We start from the raw sequence: 9267 nt of genomic DNA, 5'->3' as shown, positions 1-9267 counted from the left end.
TCCGAGCACTCAAAGCGCTTTATACAGCTAATTCATTCACCCAATCACACCCATTCACACAAGCACTTCTAAGCTTAAGTGCTAAGTATCTAACATTCATACACATTCACACTCCGATGGATGCATCGGAGAGCAACATGGGGTTAGTATCTTGCCCAAGGATATTTGGCATGCAGACTGGAGCAGCCTGGGATTGAACCACCGACCTTCTGGTTAGTGGCTGATCCGCTCAGCCACCTGAGCTACAGCCACCCCGTAGCTCAGGTGAACACAGGATAGTTTGGGCCTGGAAGCAGGATTCATCACGCCATCACTTAAAGACTAGATACCCATTATGTGCCTGTGAGCACGAGGAGGGAGAAAAAGCAGAGTCAAAGTATCAGTTGTCACTGAACAGAAACAGGGGAAGCATGTAAATATAATAATAACCACTGCAGCCAAAAAGAGTGATGAGCCCAGTTGTAAGTAAGCTATTAAGACTCAACTGTACACCGTGTTCGTGTTTTTCTCCGAAACAATAAGTTCCGTTGGAGCAGCCTTTCAACGCCTCTCTCTGTCTCTCGCTAGCAAGGTTGACCCAGACAACAAAGTAAAGCTAGTTTTTGGCTACGGATCCTGACATATTAGCCAGAGGTCCCTTTATTACGGTTCAGAGCCGCAGATCTGTTTTATATATGCGCGGAATAGTTTTCTACATGAGATCACTGCAAAAAGTGCAGCCTTACCTATTGTCCACCCCACTTATTCATTTTATATTAAATCTAGTTGGTAGTGGTATGGCGAGTAACCTTCAGTAACAGTAATAAATCACACAGCAAGAGTACATTGCTGTGATATTTATTAAGTAATCCAAAGTATTCAGCATACGTTACTCTCAGTAACATAATGGAATAAATTACAAAATACATTTTGGGGCATGTATTCTGTAATCTGTAGTGGAATACATTTTAAAAGTAACAATCCCAACACTGATTACATGCTAAAGATTCTGAGCTGCTGTGTATCTTATTTAACTCTCAGTTATATGAAAGAATGTGACCTTGCTATGCTGACAAGACCAAGACGTGTATGTTTTCATACCAAAATTTAGGAAAACTGGGCCACAGAGATTACTGAGCATGAGTTTCAAGAGGCCGACAGAAGAAGAAAAGAGGAGAGGGGGGGGGGGGGGGAGTACATATGAGTCACAATGTATGAAGGAAAAAGAGGAAGGAAGAGGAGAAGCAAACAGATGGGGCGTTAAAGACAGAGAAGCAACAGGAGACCAGAGAGACAAAAAAAGAGGAGGTTTGAAGGAAGGAAGAAAAAAACAACATTGACATGATGCTGTTTTGATGTGGACCACTCGGAAGGTTCTCTGCTTCATGCAATTCCTCTTTTCCTTTTTGTCCACCCCTCTCTTTGTTGATCCATTTCTTTAACCCGGAATAAGGTTTGTGTTTCCATCACCATCACATGTTGCACATGTCTTCCCGCGCCCTTTGTTTCCACTTTGAGGGTGAAGAAACCCCACTGCATGCAAAGTAGACCGAGATCAGACAGCGTGAAAGCGTGCAAGAACAGGTGCCCTGACACCATGAGCGATAAAGGGCACATATACCCACAGTAAGAGAAACAGAAATAGAGGGCCAACTGAGAAGAACTACAAGAGGTTTCCAAAGTTTTAATGAATATTGCAAAACAAAATAATAATTTCAATTGAAAGAATGCAGTTTTTTTAATGTAGCATTTCACACACATACATACTTGCACACAAGTGTTTTCTATTTAGATCCTGACTTTTGGTCATTTATTCTGTTACTGTAGACCGCAGCTGATTAAAGAGGGGAAGCTTCAGCAAAAGAAGAGAATAATACTGTTGAGTGTAATATTATTAGCAGAGACAACTATCACCTTAAAAAAAGGGTGTCCAAATCTCTACGGGACATCCATCCATACGACAGCTGTGCATCGCTGTCAGATAAACATTTTGGATACAGAATTTTATTCTTTTCATCAAAAAAATCCCAAAATAACAAATTCAACAACTAACAAGTTAAAAACTTAACAACTTAACAGCGTTATAGCAGATTACAGTGAGAGGCCTTCTGTACTGTATGTTTCACACTAACTTCTCACTCCATCTAGTGGTTACACAATTTCATAATTGAAGGAAAATCTGGTTTTAAACTTTTTAAGTTTAAAAAACGTAAAAACTCCTGCCTCTCACTGAAGGGACACTCTTTGCCCTTTTCTCGCTGTTTTGGCTGCTCCCTTCAGGGGTTACAATATCACCCTATCCCTATTATCCTCTTCTATCACACCCACCTCTCTGCATGCCTTCCCTTCGCTACAGCCATGAATTTTGTCTGTAGTCTTCCTCTTTTCCTGCTACCTGCCGGCTTCATCTTCAGCATCCTTTGTCCAATATATCCACTATCCGTCCTCTGCACATGTGCAAACCATCCCAGCCTTGTTTCTCTGGCTTTATCTTCAAACCACTCAACCTGAGCTGCAACAATAATCATGTCTCTCCTGGTCACTAATAAAAACGTTAACATCTTTTGCTCTGCTTCTTGTCTTTTTGTCAGTGCCACTGTCTCCACGCTATATATCATAGCAGGTCTAATTCTACTTTAAACATTAAAAACTCAAGAAAATCTTATTTTTACTATCAAAAATAATCAAGATGAAGTTAGTAGATGAGTGATGATGAAGAGTGAAGTATTAAAAATAATAATCATCACCTTGCCATAAACGTGAGGTTTGTTGTTGTAATTTGCAGTGGTGTCCTCCAGAGGTCGCCACTGCTCTTGATTATGGCAGGTCTCTGAGCAGAGGTGTTGGTTTTAAAGCGTGGCTTCTATTTGGCCAAAAATTTAAACCTACTCTTGTGAGTAAGCCAAGATCACCGAGAGATGAAATGATGAACCGTCTTAGGTCATATACTCCTACCTCTCATACCTCGGAAATATCTGGACCAAATTCTTTAAGTTACAAAGTAAAACATCTACTTTTGGGGAAATTTTAAACCAGATCATATGCGTGTACATAAAGGAAACTGAAGGCTGCATCTCGTGACTAGAAACCCACTTTCCACTTGTGTAAGGCCAATAAGTAAAAAAGTAAAGGTTAAGCATGAGCAGTTCAAGAAAGGTAATGAAATTTGATGCCTGTAAGTGCACGAGGGCAAGCCAAATGGTTTAACGAAAATTTAATCTCCAGTCACTTAAACACCAAATTACGCGGCGGCCACGTGAACTGTGATCATTCTTCCAAAGAAACCTTTCGATGTCAAGGAGCAGTTTCTCTGTAACCTCATGAACACTGCTTAAACACTGAATGATGTTGGTGTTCGTGGTAGAACCGCAGCCTCAACGACTGCAGTGGTTGGCCTGTCCACCGCTTTGATCCACACCTGAAGATCTCAACAGGTAATCAGAAGAGGGTAACTGTGACAGGTGTTCATTTGATGAGCCATCGAAGTGTTGATGGTGTCTTTGCTGATTTCAGTCTGCTAAAATCTGGGGTAGGATAGACCTAACCACAACCCTGGAGAGCATAAATGGCAAAGGAGACGGATGGGTTTGCTCGGAATTTTGGTTTATGACCGTCTTGATGATTCACATATTTAACTTGGCAAATATTTTGCCCCACATGCCTTTCCTAATGACGATTGGGAATGATCTGCTGGGTAACCTGAGTGGGGCTTTGTTCCATTACAAAAAAAATAATAAACAGGATTTTACTGTAAGTCTGTGTTACAGTTTTTCCACCCTGGATCTTGACCTCTATAGCAGGGAAATGCTATAGCGCAGTCAGAGTGTCTGATAACTGAGGGGAGTGCAGAACAGTTTGACTGTTAGGCTGGTTGCATTAATTCGCAGTAGGATGAGTGGGAGGCTACTCTTTATTAACTGTTTAAGTTCTCAGTTTGGGAGAGCATGTGACAAGCATCAGCAACAGAAAAGAAACATTTACAAACCTCACCCTCAAACATTAGCTTCAACAGTGGTTTTTAATCTCATAATCAGTCTGGTGCACATGATCCTGTTCACCTGGTACCAGGTCTGGAACAGTAGGTACGTACTCCTCTTCTGCCTCATCTTCATTAGCTATTATCTTTACAGTGGGTACATTATGTCTTTGTTTACTATAGGATGAAAGCTCTCTGGTTATCTCGCAGGTATGCCCTAAAGGCCCACTGCTCGATATGTCTTTATACCATTTCTCAGCATTTGGCTCTTCTTAGCTCTCCATCATCTCACGAAGCCAAATGTGATACGAATGCTTCTTTGTCTCTGATGGTAGTTTGTGAGGCTTCTGAGGTGAGTATTATTAACAGGAGGAGGCTGTGGCATAGTGCTTACTTCTGGAGCTACTTTATACACATCAATCCTTTCCCTTCACAACATGTTTTTTCCCCAGAAGGATCTCAGGATTACCCAGGGCCATCTTGCAGCATGACACTCACCTGGTTCAAGAAAAATACTTCTCAAATGACAGCTGTCGAATTTCTTTCCACAGGAACTTGACTGTTGACTATTCCTAAATGTGTTCGTTTCCTTCATCTATGTATCTCACTTCCCTGAATTGCCCTTGAGAGAGCTGACAGTAACCAGACCAAATATATCCACAGGCAGCCCTGGATGATACCAGTAAATTAAACAAAGACCAACATCCAACTGCTTCATGTCTAGTAGAGTTATGGGCATGAATCACATGTGGTTGGTGCTCCCTCCCCCGTTTTTCCTTTTCTCTCAGAGCTCTTAACATTTGCAGCAAAGTTTAGTTGAATCTCTCTGTTGGAAATGGTTTGACATAGTGCGTGAATGTCCAGGTTCTTCCTGCAGGGTCTTGAGGACTTTGTTTTCTCAAGTCTCTCCTATTTCAAGATTATAAAATTTCCCACCCTGCTGCATTTATTTTATAGTGTGTGGCTTCAGAACTCCTTGGATTATTTCTTCCCTGCTGTTGCTGTCTCTGAGCACTCTATTAATCTGTTTGCTGATACTGTCCTTTATATCAGAGGCACCATGAACAATCTGTCCGTCCTGTGTCTCCATCTCTTTCCTTTGTGGGAGGGCAATATCTTTGAGGACAATAGACTCTCTGAAGGGTGAGGGAGTGCTGGACAGCGTGCACCTGTGGGGAATGAAGAACAGTTTAACTGCAAGGCATTAATTTCTGCATTGATTGACACTGGGATGGGTACTGGCTCCAGATGGAATGAGAGGGAGGCACCAATTTTTGACACAAAGTTTCAGATTTAGAGATTAGCTTGCTCAGCTGTGATTCCAGGGTCTCAACTTGGGATAATAAATCAGCTGTTTTTACAGAAGCAGGTCTACGGGTTCACAAATCACTGCGCACTGGCACTTTTCTTCATCACTTTTGGGAATGTAAATTAATCAAAAGCTGGTAGCTAGGAAATGTATTCTCATTAATTGGGTTAAGGATAAACCTCCCTGTGTGACTTTGTGGTACAGAGAATTATTTAAAGTTTTTCCTCACGAAAGAACTGCTGCTGTTTTAGGAGGAAATGAGGGTCTCTTGCTCAATGTTTGGTCCCCTTTGCATTCTTATTTGCCAAATGATTTGACCCAACTGTTGAGGGGGGGTTGCGTTTAAGATGTTCTCAGGTAAATAGGAAGTAAGCGTAAAGGACAACAATTCACTCTTGGAGTTTATCTTTTAATTTTTCTAAATCTGAGAGTAAATGAACAAAAAAAAATTTCTTTTTTTTCTTTTTTTTCTCTTTTTTTCTCCTCTTTACCCCATGTGTGTATTTGCACAGGCATATAATGACTTTAATATATTCCCTTTGTTTGTTTTTTTCTTTCTTTCTTGTTTGTCTGCTTTGTTATGTTTTTTATGCTTTTCTTGATAATAAATAAAAAACTGTTTAATTACAACAAATCACTGTGCTGATGAGTCTCTGTACAGGTAAAGTCACCAATCCTGGATGAGCCAATACAACATTGTTACAGCTTCGACCTAGTTAAGCGATCTGGCAAAGAGGCAGCAGCAAATGTCACAGAATTTATTTCAGATAATTTATCTGAATTTCAGGAGTGGGACCACAGCATACGCCCCTTCCAGCTCTCTATCTATATCTTTTTCAATTAATTTGCTTCTTGTTAAGACATGGGGATCTGCCCAGCCTGGGAGCTCGCTTCCAGTCCCCTCCGAGGCCTTCCCCAAACTGTAACCTCAATTCATGTTCAAGCCATCTGCCATTACCTTCTAGAAATACTTTACTGGGTCCTCAATCCCAGTCCACGAGGGCCGGTGTCCCTGCAGGTTTTAGATGTGTCCTTGATCCATCACAGCTGATTTAAATGGATAAATTGCCTCCTCAACATGTCTTGAAGTTCTCCAGAGGCCTGGTAATGAACTAATCATGTGATTCGTTTTTAACCTTTACTAAAGCTGTTTCTCTGCTGTGATGAGCTCTGAAAACTGACTGAAAGTCCCAAAATAAATCATTGTCTGCAGTTAGATGTTTTGCAGCTACTCTTCCAAGAATGTTTTAATTAAAAAGATGTTTGGAGATTGATCTATAATTATCTAAGTCAGTTGAATCAAGTAAAGAATTTTGAAGTAGTGATTTGATTACAGCCAGCTTAGATGTCTGTGGGATGCAGCCTGTTAATAAAAATAAGTTCATGAAATGTAATATTTGTTATTATTATTATTAATAATAATAATAATAATAATAATAATAATAATAATCATTAATGGTCATTAATGGTAGACTTCTTTAAACAGTCGTGTATAATAGACATGTTGACAGATCAGAGAAATTTATTGCTTTAAAAACTGCAACAAAACTGAGGCACTACCGTTTTTCAAATAAGTAAGACATTGCAAAAATAAACCATTTGATTAAAACACCAAAGTCATTCATACTGGAAAACAAGCCCTTTCCCCAGAAGATAATAAATTATTATGAATACGAGTTGAGAGTTCAAAGAAAGTGCTATGATGTAAAACAACACATGTGTGTGATTTTGAACAGTGGGGATCAAACAGGGACTATCTTTAGAGATATTTAAGGCTCTTGAGAGGTAGCTTGCTTTTGCAATCTCTTTTAGGGAAGGAAGAGTCAATGACCTTTCGTGCTGCATTTATTACCCTCTGAATTACCTTTTTATTAGCAGCATAGCATCCAGGAAACCTCAGTGTTACCCAGTATACACAGTACAAAGTCAGATAAAAAGTCTGAGAAATCGGCTGGAAACTCTGAATGAGGGTCAGCTGGACAATAACAACATAGAAAACTGTGTTTTATTTTGGTTTGTTTGATAACCCAAATAAAAAGTGAATAAAAACTTTGTAGCTCATGGTGGCGTGAAAGATATCTGCCACTCTTCCCCCTCAGCCTCAGTGTACTCAAAGCAAAGGACCGTAACCGTAAATCTGGCTATTGATTAACTGCTGTTCATGTTACACTTTCTCCTCTTTAGTTTGAACCTTTTAACTCAACAGAACTCGTGTTTTTCTCTTTACTTACAGATTATTTATTTACAGGTAAACGTCAGACTAAATTATTTATTTATGCATGAGCTGACTATTTCTCTTGTTTTTTTTTATTTTACTTAAGTTTGATTATGTATATTTATGTGTTATCACATGTCACAAACATTTCTTATATAAAAATTTTAATGAGTGCTGAAACAGATTAAGGAGAGATTAAGAGAGAAGTTCAGGGCTGACCTCGCTGAAATATGGAGTGAAAAACGTGCACATCTATCACAGGCCGATATGACTAGTTCAAACACGGGGATCAGACACTGTACAGACATTTCTAGAATTTAGACATTTATTTCCAGCACAGACCAGATATCTGCCTTCTAGTTCCCAGTCCCGCTTATCGCTTCATCTTATCTTTGCTGGAAACAGCTAAAGCAACCAATCCACAGAGCCTTGACACACAAGCTTGAAACTCCAAACAGAAACAGGTTATGTGATCCCCTGTTATGTAATTCTGTCTTAATACACAACCAGAAGTCTGTCATTTAGGTGGTTCAGTCAGTTTTATGTGGGTGAGAGTACATGATAAAATCATCTAGGTTTTTACTGTTTTTTTGTTTTTTTTTTAATTTTTTAACACCTCAGCTGAATGCATGTTTCAACTTTCTAACCTGAATAATCACCATCATCCTCACTCACTCTGTTGACATTGACCTTCATTTTTTAAGTAAACTGATTAGTTAGTGATCTGGATTTTTCTAAAGGTTTGTCTCAGCATGCATGCCGCTTTAGTTCACTAACCATTGAAATCCAGATTAGATGGTTGTTTTAGTCTTCAATGAAATGCAGTATGATAATAACTGAGTGTGCCTCACTTCTGGAAATAAAATAAAAAAAGCGGAACTTGTACATTTCTTTAGTTTAATGTAACCAGATTTTTATTGCAGGAAGGATGAGAACAAGTGATTCTACCTCAAGACACATTCCCATTGTTTTCTCATGGGGGGACGGAACTGTTCTTTTTTAGAATATGTCCAAGAATTACTGGAACTTATGCATGTTGTTATCTGCTTGTGACGCATTGTTTTCGTCATCAATTGTTATATATATGACACCCCATTTATTGTTCTGGGAAGATTGATGCTGTTTGAGTGATCGTGCTTGGCTTCCCACATATATGTGTTTTAATAAAATCATTGTTTTGACGCACCTTACTGGGACTCTGCAGTCATTTGTCTTCACCTCAAATCACGAATCAGGACAAGTCACAGTATCAAGACTTATTCACAATAAGGCAAGTGAAGTGCAAATTCCCCTGGATTTGTCTCTGTTAGTGACACTTTTATATTAACTCTAGTATCTAAGCCACAGATATAAAGACACTGTTTAGTGAGGCATTAATAGTGGATATCATGTCAAAGCGGATCACTGTAACAAAGTGTAAAGTGAGGAAATCCACTGATCTCTTTATTGGACAATCATTCAAAATATGAACGACTAAGATGAGAAGCTTGAATCCAACGATGAGGCAATTTGAAAATGTGGGAGAGGTTTTCGAGCGGTTACGAGGAACATCAGCCAGTTTCCTCCAGATTAAGAAACTAGGGCGGTGATCAGGACTGTTGCTTCATAGCAAGAAGGTTTCAAATTTTACCTAAAAGAAAACTGTTGTTTGTTTTTTTTCGTGATTAAAAAAAATGGGACACTGGCCCTCAGTTCAACCTCTTACACACAATTTGACACATAAAATCAATATTTAGTATGAGTGAAGTAGGTCTGGTCATGCTGACAAGGCCAGCTTGCACATTGATA

The sequence above is a fragment of the Neolamprologus multifasciatus genome, chromosome 3, assembly GCF_963576455.1.
Source record: "Neolamprologus multifasciatus chromosome 3, fNeoMul1.2, whole genome shotgun sequence".
NCBI lineage: Eukaryota > Metazoa > Chordata > Actinopteri > Cichliformes > Cichlidae > Neolamprologus > Neolamprologus multifasciatus.
Note: the sequence above shows the minus strand (reverse complement) of the source record.